Genomic DNA, 24,180 nt, shown 5'->3' on the forward strand with positions numbered 1-24,180 from the left:
TAATTTAGAAATGATCCAAAACTCACTCATAAAAATTATGTTCAAAAAGAATAAATTCTATAATACTCAAGCATTATATGAAGAGTGTGGAATATAAAGTGTAAGAAAATTGTATACTTTCCTTTGTATATTATGGACAGCCAATGTTACGAGTTCATTTGTTCAGAATATATATAACACTCGTTTACACACTTCTCAGATTGCAAAGGTTCCACGATGCCGACTTACTCACAATCAAAAATTTATCAGATACATTGGACCAAAACTCTACAATTCTTTACTACCGTCACTAAAATGTATCAGAAGTTATACTAAATTGAAAATAGAATTGAAAACATTCATCAATCACCACAGATTGGAAAGATTACTGGATAGTTGACTAATTCACCATACTGCAATCACTCAAAACAACGTCACAAGCTGTTGTTTCTGTTTCTTCTTTCGTATTTGATGCTCTAGTTATGCTAAAACACTGCTCATCATTTTGGTCGTCCTTCTAGGACTTTCCAGAACTATTTAGTAGGTTCATCTTAGTTTGTAAATGTATTGTTTGTATTGGATTCGTGGCTGTAACACAAGCTTGGCTTAGATAGCCACGATCCTTCATAGATGTAAGTTGTAATGGTTTATATTTTATATTAATCTGAATTGAATAAATTTTGATTTGATTTGATTTTTGATTTGGGTTCAATTTCTCGTCTACTTCTGTCATCACCCGCTATTGTTGATTTTTTAGGTCTTTTTACTGGATTGCTGAAAGTAGGTACTTCGTTTCATTCCGGACTTCTCAGTCAACGTCAACGTCAAATATACCTTGTGCTTTTTAGATTTATTGCTGCCAGTATATCTAAAGATTTATTGACCCTCACTAATTTTTAGTGTTTTTTCACTCTTCGTGATTTTGCTTCATTAATTTCACTTCTAAATTTTTTTAGCAAAGTTGTCCTTTTCTCATTCCATATTTTGGTAACCATTAGGAAACTATTATAATCATCTTAACCCAAATAGAACACAACATTTTTTTTTCAAGTGTACTATAAACATTTTAATGGAATTTTCGGAATTCTATTTTCTCACGTAATGGGTTGGTTAGTAGTATTTTACGATTTTATTTATTTTCACAGAAACCCGATAATTCACTTAACAATTCAACTATATTTTCGAATATATCTTTATAGTTGCATATGAAATTTGAAGTTTGAAAGAGATTTCGAGTTTCGTCGTTAATTTTATGTCTCTATACAAAAACATGAAGATTTTTATGGGTTTTTATTTTCCAGTAAATGGAATGGTGTTCACAGAATGCTACAAACTGTTATGAATGCGTTGAAGGGAATCAGTGGTGTAACTGTATGAAAGTCATAAGTAGGTAATAAGTATTTCAAAATAATTTATGTTTATGAAGTATATCGGAATTGATCAATTGACATTATTGCAAAAAATTTAGAGTTATTGAGATGTATTTAAGCAGTGTGATATATATGTATGTGAAAGAAGTCCTATTTCAGAAGCGATCAACTAAAATTACTACTTGGTTTTCTAATTTTTTAATAATTTTTATAGAATGGATTTTTTTTAATAAAAAAAAAGAAGAGAAAGAAAGAAAGAAAGAAAGAAAAGTGAACCTTACTTAATGAGGGTCATTAAATTAATTATTATAGTATGAATTTTCATGCTAGGAATCGAACGTTGAAAGGTAAGACCCCGTTAATCCTTAGTTCACACAAGTTTTGACTTTTGAGGGTTGCCATTCATAAGGAAGTGACAGCTGGTTAACGGAAATACAGATTTTAACAAATTTTTGATTGTGTTATGGTGTTATTGTTCTTAATCTCAATAACCATCAATGACACCTGATTTTCACCTGTTTTCTATCTGTAATCATAACATAAGAGAGTGAACAATGAGATGTTTGGAATGGGACCCTTGATACTGTTAATTCATCTCATTCCATATTTTTCGATTTCTAAACTTTCGATGGAATCGCAACTTCCTCACATTTTCTGTGGCCGTTCTTGTTGGCATGTGGAGCAACACTGGACTTCTCTAGTCTATGAAACCGAATATGTGAAACAATGGCCTTGTAGCGAGCTTTTGTAGTCCGCTTAGTTTGACCAACATACTTTTTATACCCATCCTCAAAGAATATTTTGTAAATCCCGAAACACTTGTTGAAATATAGCAGCAGTTTCGAAAGCTACTTCAATATTCAACAAATGTTGTAGAACACGAAAAAAAATTGTATACATGAGAGAATTAAAATCACAGATGAGAAGTATTCCATATGGCACACCTCAAGGATCTATTCTTGGGCCCACCCTTTTTCTTAATTATATAAATTCAATATCGAAATCAAATTCGAATGGTGAATTGAGATCATTTGCGAATGACACAACTTTAGCCTATTTTGATGAATGAAATAAATAATGATCTTTCCTGATCACACAAGTACATCTCATTTTTACAATTTAGAATTGAATATGCAAAAATCACAAAATTTTTAGGAATATACATAGATCAAACTTTGACATAGACTACACATACTCAAATATCTCTGATTACGTCATTCGAATTGTCATGACAACTTGACGAAGAAATCAAACCATTTAAAAAATCCAATCACATAAGGTTGGCAAAAATTCGTTTTGCTTTTCTGGAATAAAAATTTACAATGGTCTGCCCGAATATACAAAGACATCAATTCTGCTATTAAATTCAAAACAAAGTATTTTTATGATTGTATGAACATGAAAAATGTTTAGTTTCACCTGGTTCTAGTAAGCATAAATTATTTATTATTATTATTTAATACTTCTTGTTCCATAATATCCGTTATTCTATTTAATTTCCTCTATGAACATGTATGTTTCTGGGTATTATTAAAGTTATTATGTTGACGGAAAAGACATTTTGGGATTCACGAAATAAGTTATAAAGTACTGAACGAAAGTTATTTTTTGCGGGAGAAATACACTTATTTATCTACCTTTCATTCATTTCACATTCCAAAACTCCTTCGATATCTGTTGAGGACGAGAACCAAAGAACACCCTGCAAGATTCAAGATGCCTTCCAATTCTGAAGATTTTAGCCTCCGAAACGTTGAAATAAATATTCGTACAATTCCTCAGTTATTTCTTTGATAGGCGAAATTATTGAATACGACAAGTAACTGATAAATATGACACTTTCTTTTGTGATATATACTTTGAATATTTTCAGTTTGAGCTTCTATCTCATCAACAGTAACGTAATCATCATAATGTACTCTAAGTAGATTTTTAGGTGATAATTCTGTGGTGAATTTTCAGTTTTATTATCATTTGAAATTATACAGATTTATTTCAAAACACATAGGATATGCTAACTAAGCTGGTTTTCAGAACACTCTGCATCTCAAAGATAATTTTTTATCGGTTTGTAAATTCTTTTACATGCCCAATCAGCATGAGTACAAGCTGTAATTCTCGTATCATGCTGACCACCAATAAATATATGTTTCGAGTATTTGGTACACTCGAAACCGCCTTCAGTAACGATTCGAACGAAAAGGAATAAAAATCCAATCTTGATACGAAACAATGGGAGATGAATGACACGGTTCTTAAAAAACGCCTCGTGGTCGGAGATATACAAAAATATTAACAATTATAATACGTGATTGGCCCATTTTGAGAGAATATACCAATAAATCGAATGACTCCATCTCGAATAAAAATGCCTTCACGAAAATCACAGACTCCCGCACAACAATATTAGTCGCGTCAATGAAAACGAAAAACAGGCATTCTTTGGAATTCTTCAATTCTTCTTGTTTTTTTTAATATGTTCAAAATCAAAAACATCTTAGAACGGACAGGGATTTATTCATATTGCTTGAACAATATGTTGAGTAAAAGAGGTGAGTGAAAATTAGAAATATATTTAGAGAAAACTGCATCGATTGTTGTTCAATGTATTGTGGTAGGCTCATTTCGGTCATTATTCATTTGAAGTTCTAATTTATCTTGTAGAAAGTTTCCCAAGAGATGTCCATCTTCGGACACGAAATTAACATTGAAATCTCCTGCTAAAATTAGTGGCAACGTATGATAATTTTCTTTCAATCCTTCCGAGCCTACTCTACCGCAAATGTGTGCTTGCACCTCTCTCTTTCCCCAACAGTGATATACGGAACGTAACTCTCTTTTTCTATCTTCACTTATTCATACCTGTCTCTCAACTTCTGTTCACCCCACCGATCACACTTTTTGTAACGCTCTCGTCAGGCATTCACCAGCTTATTCCCCAAGTCAAGCGCGCGTACAGAGGTTTTTCATTATTCATTGGAAACATGAATTTATGTTATTGTATATTCAGAAATAAGTTCGTGTAACAAACAAATATTAACAATTGCTCAGATATTTATTTAAAATAATAATAACATACGGTTAATAAACGAAAGTTGATTTCCATTATTTATTGATTGTGGAAAACTTATCATTTTATAATGGACTTTCTCAAAGAATTGGTAGAATTAGGTTCAAGAAATTCAATTGAAAATTGTTCATCAACACTTGTATGGAATATAAGCTCAAAACTGTCATGCACATCAAAATTACAAATGATGCATATCATTTGTGAATTCACCAGTTTATTGGCATACATAAAAAAAGAATCAGTGATCTGCTGATCTACTTCTATCTATATTGCAATAGCTAAATATGACTGCCAAAATGTTTGTAAGTGATGCAAACTTGTAAGCCAATTTTTGAAGTATATTATTCGGCTGCATCCTTTGTCGTAAGCTTTTGCTATTAGAAATTAATACTATAGCAGTTCATTAAAGGTTTTGGCATTGCGAGGATATACTTAAAAATCTCATTCAAACGTATATAACTTTAAATTAAAAGGGAAGTAAGTATCTTTCAGAAGTGATTTGTTTTTTTTTCGAAACAACTACCTTCATATGAACATTGAGTCATACGAAAATCACTTTTTCGTATTCAGTTTGTATTTAAAACAATCATAATAGAATTCAAACAGATAACATTCATAGAAAAGCTACACAATATGATATATGACTTACGATATCAAATATCATTAACATAATTCACTGTTCGTGTGAAAGTAGTTGTTTCAGGAGAGCTTTTTCTTTCAGTTATCTACACCGTAGGTTCTAGTAAACGCCTGCTGGAAAACAACTACTTCCCTGGCTGATACCACGCTGAACATTGATTTATATCCGACAGACATTTATGCAACATACCTCAAAGAGGTTACTATTTCAACTGTATCTCGTTTCAGCCAGCAACAGGACTTTTCTGATATAATTCTAGTAGATCACTTACAGACCTGTTTCGAGGTATTACTTGTCATCAGTACAGAAAAGATCTGACACGAACAGCAGTGTGCTTGGGACTCGATTAATTTCAACTGCATGTATGAAACTTTCGTCTGAGAGAAAGATTGTTAAGTAGTACCAGCTTCATCTCGTGAACAAAGCCCCAAGCGTGGAAAAAATATCTCACGTATCAATTCTGTGACAGAAATCGAAATAAGTTTAAATACTGTATCGAGGAGAGATACATACATATAATTATTTCCAAATGATATCTCAAAACATTAATCTTTCTCAAAGTAACTTCACTGCAGGCTCTGGTAATACTTGCCGGAAAATAACTACTTCCTCGGCTAATACCACACAGGACAATGAATTATATCCCAGATATCTTGCATTTATGCAACAGGTTAGTCCGGCAGATGTTTCTCTTCCATCAAGCATACAATTATTGTTTTCTTTATTATAACAAACGAATATGGTCCGATGGATGTACGAATGAAGTAGATAATAAATTCCATAATATTGAGTGTTTCATTAATACCGTTCCTTCTCCATCAACAGGTGCTGAAGCCGTCAATACCACAGATAATAAAATAATCCGCATCACTTTCTGCTTGACTCCATTCCATATTATATTCGGTTGGTTTTTTGCAGAGAAGACTAAAAAACGCATTTTGATTTTTCTGTTTTCCAATCATCAACTAATCAAAGTCGTATTTAGAGGCATGTCTTTTTCAAATAAATAATCGATTGGGGTCTAATTTATATATCTTCGATTTCTCCCAAAAACAACTTACTATACGATTAATTGAAAAATCACCCAAAACTAATTTCTCCTATGAACATCATATATAATCTGTTTAAAATCTGTCATATATAATATAATTTAATATATATATATATATATATATATATATATATATATATATATATATATATATATAATCATATAGAATGAATGAACAAAATAAATGATTTTGTGTTCGTTTCAAAGGGTTTCTGATTTTGAATATTATAAGAAAACAAAAAATTAAAAAAATCATCAAACTCGAAGCTGTTTTCGAGAAGACTTTATTGATTCGACTATATCCTCTCGGCTGTGGAAAAACAAAAGAGCGGCGCTACGTGTAGTAGATCGTAGCGCGCTATGAATTCTACCTCGATAAATATCTTCGGATGACTCGGAAATTTCAATACATACTAATTATCTTTTGAATCAGATAAGAGGTAGATTCATTTGAAAAACGACTCGAATAATCGAAAGATGTTAAAAAACCTATATCAAAATTATTTGACAGCCCAGGTTTTTAATGTAGTTATGCATAAAAGAATGATAATCATGGGAATGAACTGATTCATTTTTGATAATCGGCATTTTTTGTGGCCTCCTATCGGATCGATGTATTGTCAAATGCCAATGGTATTGTTAGATAAGAGCGATGACTTTCCTTTTCTAGCATTTATTGAAATTTTTATATTTTTGACCAGTCTAGCGATTCAATGAATAATTTCAGAAAAAAACGTTAGTTTGATCAGAATCAATCTTTCTTGGAAAAACTATTGTTTTTCTAATTCAATCAAAGTTTCCTTCAGGGCTCTGTAACAATGGATTTCCAAAACACACTTTTCACAAATCATAAAGTTACTATTATTGCATATTTTCTTTGCATATTTCCTTCAGCGCCATCTTCGAATATCACTCATTTGTGTCAATCGATAGGATTTTTCGTTATTGGCATATGTTCTTTATATCCGTTTCTATCGAAACTGTTTGTAATATATGAGTAGTTACATTGATAGTTTTTTTGAATTTTTCACTCACAAATTCAACCATACCTAAGATCATGATCATATCGTCATATTTTACATACCGCAAAATTATAAAAATCTCCCTAATTTTATGCGTTACACTGAATGAAAATTAAGTATACAGGATCAGTCAAAAAGTCTTGAAGAAATAAAGTTACTTTTTCTTTTGATGGAACACTCTATATATTATTCTATATTTCAATTCTCTTCGAAATTCTGAACAAAATTGATGAAGCACATCATTTCCTAATTTCAACCGTTTTCGAGATATCGAAGTTTGAAAATAACTTTCTAATAAATTATCCAAAAATGTTTTAGTCCATAAGTTCATAGTCCATCAAGTTTTCTTTTGAAAGTTTCCAGCTCCATAAGAACGCCGCGTCGAAGGTGAGATTTTGGTTTCCTTTGATGTTAGTTCCTCATTTCTTAGCGTCCTAATTCTACAGACCTTAAGAAATAAACTCACCGCAGGCGTTGACAATGTCCCTAGTCTCGTGATAAAGGACTGTCACGACGTTCTTTCTATACCTCTAATAAGCTTATTCAACTTAATTTTATCAAATTGTGCCTCCCCTGAGCAGTGGAAAACGGCTCGAATTTGTCCGATATTAAAAAAAGGCGACTCTAGCGATATCAGAAACTAGAGGACAATTTCAATTTCATGTAACTTATCTAAACTCTTCGAGATGTGTGCAAAATGTTATGTACTCCCATATTCAAAACGTTATTTTTCCTACTCAGCATGGTTTTGTACAGCAAATATCATGTATGACAAATCTTGCATGTTTAAATTCATATTTCTGTTCGTACCTGGACAAGCAAAAACAAGTTGATGTTGTTTATTTAGACTTTCAAAAAGCCTTCGATCAAATAGACCATTACGTTCTTCTCAGAAAATTGACAAAATTGGGACTCCCTAACCAACTGCTTACTCTGATTGAATCATATCTAGTTAACAGAAAAGAATTCGTCGAATATGAATCTTTCAAATCGGCCCAGTACGTAGTACCACAAGGTCTAATCTTGAACCTATTTTATTTTTAATTTTTATTAATGACTTGGCAACCTCTTTGAATATTCCTAGCCTTCTACTTGCAGATGACCTGAAACTATATTATAAAATCGATGACATTACTGATTGCTAACGTGTACAACATGAATTAGATGTAATCAAACTTTGGTGTAATAATAATCATCTACAACTGAACGTATCCAAATGTAAAATAATATAATTTACAACTGAAGAGCGAACTTTAATGTACGATTATTCAATCAACAAAACTACAGTCAACCGCGTACATGAGATAAAAGATCTTGGTATAACGTACGACAGTAAATTAACATTTATAACACATATAAGGAATATGACTGCTGATGCAAATATGATGCTTGGATTTATTTACAAAAATGGGAAAAACTTTAAAAGTATTGCCTCCTTAAAATTGCTATATTTTGCGTATGCCAGATCTAAGTTAGAGTATGGCTTTCTGTTATGGAATTCAGTTTACGACTACCAAAAAACATCAATTGAGAGCGTGCAAAAGAAGTTCCTAAAATACTTATGTCTAAAAGTTGATGGTCAATACCCCACGAGAGGCATCGATCATAACATTTTGTTGACACGATTTGATATGACATCTTTGGGAAATAGGAGAGTTATCCTTGGTATAAAATTCCTCCATAAATTGCTAAACAATAATATTGACAGTACGGTTCTTTCACCCGGAATCAATTTCTTAGTACCAAGAAGTGAAGGTCGACACAATCTGAAATTCTATTGCGAAGCATCACGTACAAATGTTATGCTACCAACACCATTGCATTTTATGTGCAGTAGCTTCAATAAAATCTGTGAACACTACGATATTCATTTCGACTCTCTGAATGCCTTGGTATCTTGTATCCACAATTACTTTTAATAATACTATAAATAACATTTGTGTTAGTACTGCTACATTGCATTTTTTGTAAATCTTTGTTTATATACTCAATTTTTCATTCCTCTTTTGAAATTCTACTTATACGAATATTTTATATATACTTTGTTTTATCATTTACTTCTATACATTTTTATATTTCATTATTGTTAATATTTATTTCATATATACTCTGTAATAATAGCATTTCCTGTAACCTGGTACTCCTGTTGTGAATAAATTGCTTTTTTTTAATATCTCAGGGAATTCCTAGAGGAAAATAATTTCAATAATACCAAAATTGATTAATTCGTATCTCTCATTGATTTGTGTATGAAACAAAACCGTTTCCAGAAGGTTGCTTTCATGAACAACAGGTGGGACCGGCTATGGGTACAAGGGTTGCCTTTTATATTTCGGGATTAGGGAACAAAAACAAATATTGATCAACGAAAATCACTTTATGATTTTTCAAAATATTCCCTATGAAGATATTTACACTTTTGCATGTGTTTGAACCAATTGTCTGATTGAGGTATCTCCAAAACATGCATTCCCAATGCAGCAACCGCTTCTTCAGGTGTTGAAAAGCATTGCCCTCTCAGTTTGTTTTTCACGTGCGGGAATAAAAAGAAGTCATTCGGTGCCAAGTCAGGACTATACGGCGAATGACTCATTAAATCGAAGTTTTGGGTGCTCAAAAATGCAGTTGTTTGAGCCAATGTGTGAGTTCGCATTGTGGTGGTAAAGAGTGATCCGTCTTTGGCGGTTGGTTTTCCAGATTTCTTAGAAGACAACTGGCAAACTGTTCTGCGTTGTTCTAGTGGTACGGTTGCGCTTCGTGCGCGAACCACTTTTGTTGGATTTGGCTCACCTTGAAACACCCATACAGTCGACTGCTGTTTAATTTCCGGCTCATACGCGTAAATCCCCGATTCATCACCTGTTACGATGTCATAGATGTGTTTCGAAGCACCGCGTTTTTGAGCATTTCCTTCGACCAATCAACACGAGCCTTTTTTTGAGCGATTGACAAATTGTGTGGGATCCAACGCGAACAAATTTTTTTGACAGTCAAATTTTTATGCAATATTGAATGTATGCTGGTCCTACTAATGCCTAAGGTTGTCTCAATCTCACTATAGGTCACATGACGATCTTGCAATATCAGTTCTTGCACAGCATCAATGGTTTTCGGAACAACAACTGATTTTGGACGACCTTCACGAAATTCGTCTTGGAGAGAACTACGACCACGATTGAATTCACCATACCATCGATAAACACTGGTCCTTGATGGAGCTTCATCGGCAAAAATTGAATTACGTTCATCCATGCTCTGTTGCTGAGTTAATCCACGTTGAAAGTTGTAAAAAATAATCGCACGAAAATGTTCACGATTTAATTTCATTTTTGGGCCGACATGAATCTTTTAAGTTACTGTAAACAACACAAGTAGCGCGCGTATGTCAAAACGTTCTGAGTACGTATAAGCTCAAAAATGTCCAACTTCACGATAGAGCTGTCAGTTGCCAGATTGCAACACTAGGGTTTCCAAATCCCGAAACATAAAAGGCAACCCTCGTAACCCTACCTGGCAAATCTGTTCATGAGCAGATTCGAAATGGAAACCAAAGAAAAGACAAAGTATTTTCCTAGGATATGGCTGAAGTATGTGGATGATGTTTTTGCGATATTCGATAACAAAAAATCGAAGATTGAGGACATTGTTTTTTTAAATAACAGATTTCCACCAATAAAATTTACGTATGAGTTAGAAAATAAAGAACAACTTCCATTTCTTGACGTTTTGGTAATGAGGAGCCAATATGGATGGTTAGAATACGATATATTTAGAAAAGAAACAAGCACGTACAGGTATATTCCTGACAGTTCACATCACTGTGGACAGCACAAACGTGCTGGGTTTATTTTCAAGTGCATCGTCTTTTGACTTTTCCTCTCATACATGAGAGGTTCACAATTTAGTAAGTAACAGTCAGTAACGGTTTCTCGAGGGGTATTGCAGATGATATAATAAGGAAGAAAAAGTTTAGGTTAAGAATGAACGAAATCTCGACTTTTAAAAACGACGAAAACGAAGATAAATATATCTCAGTTCCATACCACCAATACAGGAAGAACTTTGGAAAGATTTTCAAGGAACTACGTGTGAAACAAATCATACACTACAGAGCCATTTAGGAAATCCAAAAGACAAAGTCGAGAATTCGAAAAATTCTGGAATTCACGGAAATAATTGTACAAACTACGATGCAAGATATTATGGACAGACAAAAAGATCTATTAAAATAAGATATAAGGAACACTCATCACAGCTTAAATATGGAAGACCAGAAAAATCAGCAGTCCACCAGTATATTTTGCAACTATTACATAGAATAGTTAGACAAGTTAACAACAACAGGCATCTAGATGCCTATGTGAGTATAGAAAAAAGCAAACATAATACCTAATAGTTTACTACATAGCTTGTTGAAATAATTGGTCAGTCGGTAGCCGGGCGGTTTGACGTGGGTGCTTTGTTCACTCAGTCAATCGGCCGATGTGTGAATCGATGGTTCAAGCCCCAGGCTGAACGCTCGATTTACACTTGCTATCGTCCAACCGGTGTTAGGAATCACACGTTAAAACACCTCGTTAGTCCTTAGCTCGCACAGGTTTTGACTTTTGAGGGTTATCATTCGCAGGGGTGCGCTAGCTGGTTAACGAAAAAAATATTTTAAAGATATTTAAACACTTATCAGATTTATCTGACTATTACATAAGGACACATTGTAGAAATAATTCAAGACTAGTAGATGAGGCAATATTGTGAAATTAATGTAAGATACTGTAGACACAGGTACCTAGAAATAAAATAACATTTTGGTGTTGAGATAAAACGTCAGTATTATTCAGTGTAATATGACTCTAAACTATTATTTGATTTAATTATTGATTTCTTTTTGCAACTGATATTAGTAAATTTCAAACTATTCACAATCTCATAAATGTAAATACCTGCGCATTGTAGATAGATGCTACATACTTACAACTTATTTATAGAATGAAAGGAAGTTAATGGAATCTCAAAAATCATTAAGACTGGCCTGTGTTTTGCCGGGTGGTCATCGAATAATTAAATAGGGTGTGTCGACCGCAGATAATTCTAACTATACATTATTATATTAACACTGCAACAAAGTAGTCCTGGGTTGATAGTATATCGAATTATTACTAGTGAAAGCCAAACATGCAAAATACTTTTTTCGACAAACGTTTTACTATCTAAAATAGTGCTATCAGAAGATGGTTGTAACTAATTGGTAATAACAGTTCAAACCTATATTTAAATGCCCCAGGTTCAAAAAACTTCTCCGGTCACAATTCGATATATATTAAGTTCCTAATCTGACCTTATATTATGAATCAAATTAAATCAAAATATGCTTTATTGTCTGAAGATTCATATCTTATCGACAAAGCTTGGTTGAAATAATTAAATGAAAAAATCAAACAAACAAAATTACACATATTAGTTATCGCCACTGAGTCATATAAAACTATAAACTATACAATAATATACAATTTTAAGTAGGTACTGAATATATGTATATGTAACGAAATAGGACATAAAAAAATAACAGCAACAGTTTGTATTTACTTAGCACAATACAATACTTTGGGAAAATAGCCAGTAATGCTGTATTTTAAAAATTTCCAATATTGATTACATGAACTGTATTGAGAGTCAGACACAGGTCAATCAATCAATCAATCATGCTTCATTGCCCAAGAAATATTTATTGACAAAGCTAGTGAAACTTTATGAAGTCAACAATGTTAAAGTTTTTTTAAAAAATATTAAAATTATGATATACAGTGAACAATCATTATAAGTTTAAAAAATGTACATATACATACACATAAATAAAATAGTATATATACCATTGCAGATAATAAATAAATAAATCATTACAGATATGTAAGCATCTGAAATACTAAGAGTTAAAATACATCATCGTAATATTCCTTTAAGTCATAGTAGGCTTTTTGCAGAAGTACTCCTTTAACCAATTTTCTGAATGTTTTTAAATTTGCTATTGCCCTATAGCACATTGGAAGGTGGTTGTATATGTTCTTGCTCTCATATATCGAAGAAAATTTTAAAGTTGCTGATTTTCGGATTGACATGGGTAAATTCCGACTTCCTCCCGTGTGGTAACGTCTGTCATTATTATCTGCTGAGTTGGAATATTTTTTGTGAAGTAAGCAAACGGGTTCTAACAGGAATAAACAAGGTACAATAAGAATTTTCTGACTGATGAGAAGTGGTTTGCAGTGGTCTTGTGATTTTACCCTACATAAGTATCTGACAGCCCTTTTTTGTAGAACGAATACTGAATTTAGTAGTTGCTGACAACAAAAGTCCCAAAAGACAATTCCATATCTCAAGTGCGACTCTACTAAGGAAAAATACACAGTTCTGGCTGAGGATGGATTGAGTTCGTTAGAAACAACTCGAATTGCATAGCAGCCAGATGCTATTTTTTACATAAATTTGTTATATGCTCATAAAATTTTAATTTATCATCTATAAATACCCCTAAAAATTTATTTTGTGTGAGTTTTGTTAACTATAGCGTGATTTTCTATAAGTAAGTCGTCCAAATTGAGTTTGAAGCAAACTATGTTTGTTTTATTTGTGTTGAAACATAAGGAGTTTGAATCGCACCACTGTTGGTGCGTCCTACGCCAAAGGATCGTGGTGTCCTTCGCAAAAAGCGTGAACTTTCCTTTAATATCAATGGTATCAATGGTATCAATGGTATCAACTAGATCATTCAGATAAAGCAGAAAAAGGATAGGACCCAGAACCGAATGTTGTGGTACACCTGATGAATTATTCTCAATATGTGATGTACTTCCTTGGAGTTTTACTAACTGCTTCCTGCCTGTTAGATAACTGTAAAGCCAGTTATATGACAATCCTCTGAAGCCATAGCACTGAAATTTAAATAATAGTGTTTCATGGTTCACGCAGTCGAACGCTTTTGAGAAATCACAGAATACTGCTCCAATAGATTCTGTATTATTTAAACCAATGTATACATCTTCCAGAAAAGAATAGATCGCCTGTGTTTCTATGGCTTTGGAATCCATATTGAGATTCGCATAGTATGTTATGTTTACTTAAGAAGTTAAGCATTCTCTTTTTGACCAGTTTTTCAATGATTTTTGAGATTGTCGGAAGCAATGATATAGGCCGGAAGTTTGATGGATCTTTCATTTCACCACCTTTATGAAGCAGAATGACTATCGCTAGTTTCAGACATGTAGAAAATCTGCCAGAATGAAATGATTTATTAATGGCCTCAACAAGAGTATTTAAAGCAGCGACACTCAACCTGTGGTCCGCGGGCCGCATGCGGCCCGCCAGCCTTTTCTATGCGGCCCTTTAGCGGCTCTAGTCTTTTCTGCAGTCTGAAGGCTAATACAATATTTTTAAATTATTTGACAATAGTATTTTCTGATCACGACAAATATGAAGAATTCTGGAAATTAGTACCGGATATTTACAAAACGCTCAAAAATTGCGTACACTTGCTCCTCACCTTGTTTTCGTCAACTTGCCTGTGCGAATCCTCATATTCAAAAATGAAATATGCGACATATATTTATAGATACCGAATAAGTGATTCGCACCTGGACGACGTTTTGAGAGTAGCATGTAGTAATTATGTGCCAGATTCATCAGAAATTGTAAATAATTTGCGTCAATGTCAATCATCACATTAATGTTTAAATAAATGGTTTGTTTTAACAGTTGCGTTTTATTGTATTTTACATACAACGTCTAACTCTAACAACGCAAAACCTGAAAGTAGTTTGTTCAGTTCAGTTTCATTATTGCGGCCCGCAAGGTCTAGCAGTAGCGACTATGTAGCCCAAGGAGAAAAAAGGTTGAGTACCGCTGATTCAAAGCGTATTCTGAGAGATTTTCCAAAATTTCAACTGATATTTCATCATAACCAGATGATGTTTTACTGGAGTTTTTTCCCAAGATTAAAACTTCCTCTTCTAATCCTAATCTTCCTCTTTGAAGATGATCACTTGGTGATCGAAACACGTGTCGAGGTGTTAAAAAATAACGATTTGGTGTTGGGAAAAAACTCCAGTAATATTCGTTACTACACCAAAGGTTCCAAACAGTTCATCATAAGTAGATGATGTTTTGTTCTTTATTTTATTTATAGTTTGCTTCAGTTCGTATATGTCTGTATCAAATAGGTGAAAGTTATCTGGAATATTTATATTTTTTATAAACACAGTTGGATGGATTGTCGGTTGTAATTCTGATGTTATTTTTTGTGCTATTGTACAGTAGAAGTTGTTTAACACGTTAGGATCTATATGCGAATTAACAGGCAATATATTACCTTCTCCACGTAATTTATTTATCATAGCCCAGTAGTATGAAAAGGAAATTTTTCTCGTTTACATGTAATGGATAAACTAAAAATTACTTAAGTGATTTCAAAAAGTCTTTCACCTTCAGAAGGCTACCTTAATGTGTAATATAGGTTGCATTTCGTTGACAAAAAAAAACAGAGATTTCTCTTGATATTGCAAAAATGTGATCCCAAGGTATCAAAATGGTACTATCTATATATCTAAACGTTGTTTCTGTTACTGCGATTGACAGCTTTTTGTTCTGGTTTTTACTATAGTATTTTGAAAATCTGCTAGCATTCACTAGGGCATACTTGAAATATTCAAAATCTATGAAGATGTACTCACATAAATATCCCAATCGAAGATTGTCGAATTTTTTTCGAATTTATGTTTATTATTTATGAGATGGATTTGACCGATACTTGATGAAAATCCATATCATATTTATTGTGAGGTTTTCACTAAACAGTTTACGAAACCACAACACGTGTTTCACTATACTATAGCTTCTTCAGGCGTGTTCATACTAACTATACATATAAATTCTTTGAATTCTTCTTGATCTTTGAAAAAGCTTGATGAGTGTTGACCTAGTGTCAATGGGAACTCATGATACATGAGTTGGATCGCTATGCTTAGGGACAGTTACTCTGAGAATGGATTGGTTCATTTTTGTAAAACCGAAAAATAATCGTTAAAGTTGATGAACAATTATCCAGAGAATACGTGGTTGATTCATATGACACGCTGCAAGGGTTTTGTGACTTGACGTCGGGACCTCAATTTGCCTAACCCACAGGTCTTGTCGCTGGGCTTCTTCCAAGCGTCGATAGTCGACGCTTGAGAGTTCAGATATAGATGACCTGCTGTGCAAAATGAATAACGTACTCCTTCAATTCAGTAGTTGGTGTGAACTGATCCATTTCATAATAAATTACTCTGAAACGACTGCCATACATTTTCAAAACATTCTTCTGGTGAATTATTAACTACGACATCATTTCTATATTATTCCAGAAAAGTTGCAAATTCCTTGGAATCCATAGTAACCTCCGATGGGAAATGATTGGCACTATCTGAAGTGAGCTAAATAAACATTATTTCGCTATGGAAAAAAATTAGGCGTGTTCCGTGAAGACAGAATGATTTTGGTATACTATAGAGCTAGTTTATTTAACTTTAAGCTATATAATATTATATATACCTCATATACTCGCTACCAAAAGTAGCAAAGTGTTTCCAGAATGAAAAAAAGACTTTATTGTGAGATTTTCACTAAACGATTTAACAAAAACGCAACACGTGTTTAGGGCGTGTCTTTACTCATTTGTCACTCTAAAATTGTTTGTTTATTGTCTGCTCATTGTGAACACATTGTCGTTTTATGGATGGAAATTTTATTTATATTTTGAGTATGAAGTGCGTATAATACAAATTCAGGAACTTCATTTCTCATTGGGCGGGGATGCGCCTAATTTAAGACCGAAACGTCGATAATAAACAAGTTGATTTCGCTATGAATTTTACTGATTCTATTCAAGTTTTGAATAAGCTGGATGCTTGGGAGATATGCTGTCTAGTGGCTGATTACGTGATAACTTTGATGCAGATGTCGTTTATCTCTGCCCAGCTACTAGACATTTTGACCTGTTGAGGTGCGATAATTGCTTGCTTACTGAGAGGTCGAAACCCAATACCTGTCAATACTAACGATCCTGTGAAAGTGCGCTCAGCTAAATAACATCTAATAGTCGGGCTTAAACATCTGTGAAATGAACAAGAATTTATATTAATGATATATTCCCCCAGCGACACAGCCATTGCATTATTCCCCACAATATCTCAACAAGAAAATCCTCAACATTAATCATGCTTTCTTTTATTAATTAGGACAAATGTTAAAAAAATTAGTCAAATGGTTTTCGGAAAGAAAGATTTTAAAAACCATTATTTTTCGTCGACTCATCGGAAGTTTGTGATTTGAAAGAATAGGGTGGCAGTTGTGAAGATCTGCAGACATGATTCGGATCGTTTGCGTGAAATATGGAATAACTCGAACATGTGTTCTGTTTCGGCTTGTTTTTTATTTCATGCAGTTTCTCACGAAAGAAATTAGTCTTATTTCAACTCTTCAGATTGGTATAAAATATAAAAGACAGAAGAACGTATTATTTTCAAATTTGGCGGTTGAGTTCAACAACATTTCATTTTATTGAATAGAACTGGGCGATACTTGATGAAAATGCATAATAAAACTCATCAATACAGTTCATTGTATTATTTTCACTATTTTCAGTTTATAGTGAGAATCATAAAATAAACTGTAACATTTTGTTTGTTCGTGTTTTAAAACCACATCCTTGCAATGCCAAATGATAATCGTAAAATCTATTCGTAGTATAGTGTTTAGTCATAATTCTGAACGCCATTTAAAGAATAAAAGTACCAAATATTTATTAAGAACTTCTGTTAGACGCAACATTACTGGCAGCAATATAATCATTTCACTTATTCATTCTCCCTTCTTGCCTCATCGCTCATGCGCACTATCTCGTATTCATAAGTAAGCTGTCTGATTTCTGAAACTACTCTCATATGAACCACATTCGAACATTCTGGTAGAGTCTTGAAATTCTTCACGTAACACTTCCTTTCCACAAACTCACTCCACAATAGGGGTAATCACAACATGGTTCACCGGTTATTTGCTCCGTGTCGTTTATCTTTTCAGTCACCAAATAAGGCTTTTCAGTTTTTGTTGGGTGAAACAAATTTTCTTCTTTTCTGGGGTTGGACTAATCACAGATCATCTTCTAATGGAAACTGTGTGTCCTTGGATTTTCATTTCAGGGAAATAGACGTTATGTGGTATAACCACGCAGCATATTCTTGTTGGAACGTTTTGTTCTTTTCTAGCCCTTGTCTGGCCCTTGTCTGGCCGTATCAAAGAAATCGTTCAATGTTTTTTTTGTGAGACATTTATGCTCTACTTTTCCTCATCATGGTGATAGTTGGCCTAATGGTATCTTTGTTGAACTCATGCTTATATATACCGGAGTCTTTGATTTAACTCCTATAGAATTGGTCCGTCACATCTGACGTGTAATTTTTACGACGAGCAGAATTATTTTCGTTGCCTCATCTAGTTTTTTTTTTGGAAATAGGTCATCACAGAGGAAAAGAAGACCCCACAGAATCTTTGGCAACTACACCATACTTGGAAACTGACTGCAGATCAGTTCGAACCCTGCTGTTGAGCCAGTTCCAAACCATCTTTCTTCTGGCCTGTTCTTATCTCACCTGGGATTCCTGAGTATGGTAAGTAGTCTTCCGATTATACGAACCGGTTGAGACATTTATTTCTCACCGTTGTAGGCTCTACTCTACTTCTTTTGTTTCCTGAATCTATTTTGAACATCAACCATCTCATATCTCTTGCCGTTTTTTCAACATTTTTGAATTGCATTCTCCTTCCCGAAAACAGTTATTTATGGCTTCTCTCTAGTGTTGGCAATATTTGCCAACATTCAAAATATGGATGTTTCTTTCAAATGTGCTGCTCTGATTTGTTCTAGGAGCATTCTACTCTTCAGTTGGTAGAAGTGCAAAATGAACCCCTTTGTTTTATATTCCCAAATAAAAATCATTTTTGATGAATATTTTCCTTATCAAAGAATTAAACTGAAAAAAAAACACTGGATTACAAAGGGCATACAGGTTTCCGCGAGGAATATAAGATCACTTAATTATATAAAAAAATTCACGGATAGTATATATTTTCATACCTGTGTTAAAACATATAGAACTACTTATAGAAAAGCAGAATTTTGCAAGCAAGCAATTAATCAAAAGAGATGTGGTCCATGATCAATGATTTTAGAGGAAAACAAAGGAAAGAACTAGTTGATATACCAATAAACGCAAACATACTGAACAATTACTATTGCTCTATAGCAGAAAAATTAACAAAAAACATACCAACTTCTCTCAATCCGCTGACTCATTTAGGGAACAAATGGATCGTTGATAACTTTATCTTACACCCTACTGTTACAAATGAGCTTAAAGAAATAATTCAAATCTTTTGAAAATAAAATGGCCGCGGGAATAGACGAAATTTCAATTATCATTTTTGCTAACCTTCCTGATACCACATTAAATGCTCTAGCGTTCGTAATAAACTCATCCTTCAAGACCGGAACATTCCCTTCCTGCCTAAAAAATCAATAGTTATCCCATTACACAAAGGTGGTGATCTCAGTAATCCCTCAAACTTCCGTCCTATATGTCTCATTCCCATTCTAGGAAAGCTAATAGAGAAACTGGTTAAATTAAGATTGACAATGTTTTTTGAATAATAATAGTGTCATAAGCAAGAACCAGTTCGGCTTTCAATAAAAAAAGAATACCCATGATTCTATCTTTTCTTTGTTATATGACGTTTATGGAAATATTAATAAAAAAAAATCATTAGAAGCAGTGTTCCGTGACTTTGCTTAAGCCTTTGACTATGTAGATTATGGAATACTGTTAAAAAAACTGTATCACTATGGCATCCGTGGAATTACTCACAAGTGGTTCGAAAATTATCTCACAGGAAGAAGTCAGATTGTGTGGCGTACCACAAGGTTCAATACTGGGACCGTTACTTTTCCTGCTATACATAAACGATTTAGATCTATCGATGACATCACAATATTGTGTCGTGATAAAACGTTATGTAATCTCCACGAGAATATAAGTGCAGATATAAAAAAAATAAAAAAGTAGTGCGACTCTAATCTGCTGTCTTTCAATGTTTCCACAACAAATTTAATATCATTCCGCTGCTTTATTAACAGCATTCCTTTACCAACACAGGACGCGGACAGGATGATTGAAAACATACCTAGTACTAAATTTTTGGGGGTAATAATTGACAATAAACTCAAATTCGCCAATCACATTGTAACCCTCAACAAAAAGCTAGTTCAGGGTGTTTTGCAGTGAGAATAACATATAAGGATCTTGGTTTGTCTGCCGCTAAATCGGCTTATTTCTCACTTGTTGAGTCACATTTGAGATATGGAATTCCTTTCTGGGGAATCTTTATTTTAGAAACAGTATGTTTGATTAACAAACATAAATTGATATTTAGCGGTTACTTCGCTTCGTCAATCTAACGACCTAAGATTACCCATACCAGCCTCTACTCCATTGAAAGACTCTATATATTATAATGGTCTCAAGATGTTTAATCATTTACCTGACCATATAAAAATTTTACAGGATAGCTATGTATTTCAAGAATCAGTAAAAGACTTATTATGTGGTAGGCCCTATTATAGTTTAGAGGTTCTATGAGGATCGCAATGTATTTTATCAATTGTATTTTTTATCAAACAAAGTATGGTACATTGCATTTGAACATTTTGAACTTTTTTGGTATTTTTATTGTATGATATCTTTTTTCAAATTTATATATATTTGAGTAATTTAACATTATTTGTATCCTATATAATATGTATGTGTGTGTTTATGTATATTGTGTGTGTATATGTGTGTATGCATGTGTTCTTTGGGCAATAAAGCATATTATTATTATAGATTTATTTCTTCTTCGTTTGCAGGTCCCTTGGATTTTCGCTGGTGTAGCAACGAAGAATTCCGTTATGCCTTACTATTATCTCAAGCAAGAGCTGATTTGCTTGGTTTGTTTGAAATTTTCTTTGAATACTTCTTTTCCTACCAAGGTTGTCTTTCTCAACTGTATTTATATTTTTTTCCCAAGTCATTTCTGCACTCTCAAACGCTAGCGCAGCAATTAATAATATTCGGTGCATCCTGGTGTAGGTATTTTGATATGTCGATGAATGCTCTTCCATGTGCTCTACAAATTGTTTCATAACTTCTCTGCCTCATACTCCTGCATAGTTTCTTGGGGATTGTTGATAACTACTACAGAGGTAGTTGTAAAATTCTTGCTTCATATATTGCATTCCCAACGATCTTTTCGATTGTTTCCTTTCAACCAATAAAATTATTGAAAAATCGAAGGTCGGGCTACCAAAACAGAGTTTTTCAGGGATTAAATACTTGGACAGTTATGAAATGAACATCTTGAGGTAATTATTCTTGGATCATAAAAGAATTTTGGAGCCTAGTTATCACTCCTGCAATTGCAATTATTGTCACTGCCCTAATCGAATTGAACTAATTGAACTATTGAAATATGATTGTGACTAAATATTAAAACGTTACATACATGCTTCTACAGAAATACATAGGTTCAATTTGATACTATGATTATGAACTAGAACATAAATTTACTGAGACAGCTCAAATGAAAACGTAAATCGAATGAAACTCACCAATACAATGAATAGATACAAGTGTCCGAACTGAAAAACGTATTTCTACACTTCACTGATTCAAATAACCTAACGAAAACTCATTCTTCGATCATAATCGAAACTTACTCGAAACTTAGACATTTTTTAATTTGAATGGAAATAAGCTATAGATAAAACAACTCGCCCTATGGACTCGTGTTTTCATCATGCAATTTATCATAGAATTTTGAGGTGTTGTGGTATTACTATTGATGATTATTTTGGCTACATTTCGAAATGCATTTATTGCATGTATTGAGTTGAACCTAAAAACGATAAACAGCCACAGTCCGTCGCGTATTTCTGATACGTACCATCATTGGTGGAATTAAATGTGCCAAGTCACTTGAATACCTCCGTGAAAGTATCTATAGAAGAAAGACAAATCTCCAACCTTTTTTTGATGTTCCAGACTATCAAGGTTGCAAGTGATGTTCGCTTCTCCAATCAAGCGGATGGCTCTGGATGGAATCCAGCAGCTTCAGGGTATGTTTGGGGGCCTAGCTCCGAAGAAGGTCCAATCTGAGCTTTATAAAGCATCAAAAGTTGCTGAGGTGTGTACAATTTTCTGGTTTGGAACAGTGTTCCATTTTAACCCCCAACAAATTTATCGAGGCAGAAAGCGCAATTGTCTGACCTGATATTATTATAGCCAGTTCGAAGACATTTATCTTTTTGTAGAAAACCGATGCCTGGGTTTTTGTGGCATTGAACTCTTTATGTTTCTCGATTGCGTTATTCCAAATATGGGTGACATAGGATAGAAGACCGCCTGTTGATCTTTGTTTCCGAAAGTCATATTGATGATCGTTCAAGTTGTTGAAGCCTCACAAATATTTGATATCACTGATAGTCAAACCAAACCTCCTTCTTGTGAGACAGGTTGAAAAGTCTGCAAAATACTGGGGCGAGTTAATTTGCGCACTTTTTAAGTACGATGAAGCGCACTTCATCAAGACCAGACGGCTTGTTGATATTGGGCTGTTGGGCTGTCAAAATTCGCCTGACTAGACGCTGTCGAAAAGAAATTTCCGGCATTGTGGATTCTAGTGTGGGTATGGTGGGTTGTGCCTTTCTCAGAAAGTCGACTGTGGAGTGGGAGGCAAATTTTTCATCTAGTAGATCCGCTTGTGTTAGTGGTGGAATTTTGGATTTTGTAAAGTTATGATTAACAGCTTCAGCTATCGACCAGAAGAATCTAGACCCGTTGGTATTGGTAAGCAGTTTATCCCTGATTCTTTGCGAGCATTAACAATCCTAGTTCGGTTTTCGGCACATGGATTTTTGCACCACTGCAAGTCGTTTAATTTCACGCTATTAGTGGCCAGAGATGTTTCAGCAACTCGTTAGTTTCCTTTTTATTTGCTGTACTTGTTCTCTCGTCATTTCTTTTCATTTTATTTCATGTTGCTTTAGTATTTGTAACATCTCTTATTTTAATTTCCTATGTGTTCTCTTTTTTGAACCCTTTATTGTTCTTCTCAATTTTTTTAAAAATTTTTTTCGTTTATCGTGTTTTTTTTTTCACCTCTTTTTTTGTTACATTTACCTTTTTCTCTTTCAATTCCTTTATTTTCTCTTCCATTTTTAATTTTTTTGCCTTATCGTTCTCCTGTTTCCTTTGCTCTTCTCCTTTTTTTCCTCTGCAATTCCATTCTTTCTTCTTTCCTCTTTCTGTCCAATTTTCTAGTTATGATATCAAATACTCATTTATATAAATTAAAAGGGGTATAGTTTTAGGAGAGATTAACACATAGTTATCAACGATTACTAGATGTTTATTTTACTTTTCAGTCCATCAGATACTTGAAATAATTCATAATAAACGTTTCTCTGGTTCGACCACAGAGTTATTAATGTGATTCTAATTTTTTTCAAAAAAAATCGCTGATACGAATTCTTGTATTTCAACTCATAAAAATATTCGCAGCAGGCCTTGGTTTGTGTTGAAAGGAAATGAAACTTGGTTTCAAAGTACATTTTTTTGAGCTCTGCAATCAAAAAGGAAGTTCTTCGAAATCGAAGAAAAGTGGGTCGTCACACTGTATGAAAGCAGTCGTTTCGAGAAGTCTTCTTCTTCTGGCGTGTATCTGAAAGTAACTAAGTACACCTTTTCGTAAAGAGTTTATTTCATCCTTCCTTTATAAGTTTCCCACATTTTTGTATAAAGACACACAATTATTGACACATCCGTTTTATTGGTATCCATCGAAAGAGCAAATTTAAGTAATCTAGCAGTTTTGGAGACAAATGGGAAAATTATACTGTTTGTAGAATAAACATCAAAAACGAATACGCCGGC

Source organism: Leptinotarsa decemlineata, unplaced genomic scaffold, assembly GCF_025532065.1.
Source record: "Leptinotarsa decemlineata unplaced genomic scaffold, Ldec_3_MD MMD2_tig00026354_RagTag_RagTag, whole genome shotgun sequence".
Classification (NCBI taxonomy): Eukaryota; Metazoa; Arthropoda; class Insecta; order Coleoptera; family Chrysomelidae; genus Leptinotarsa; species Leptinotarsa decemlineata.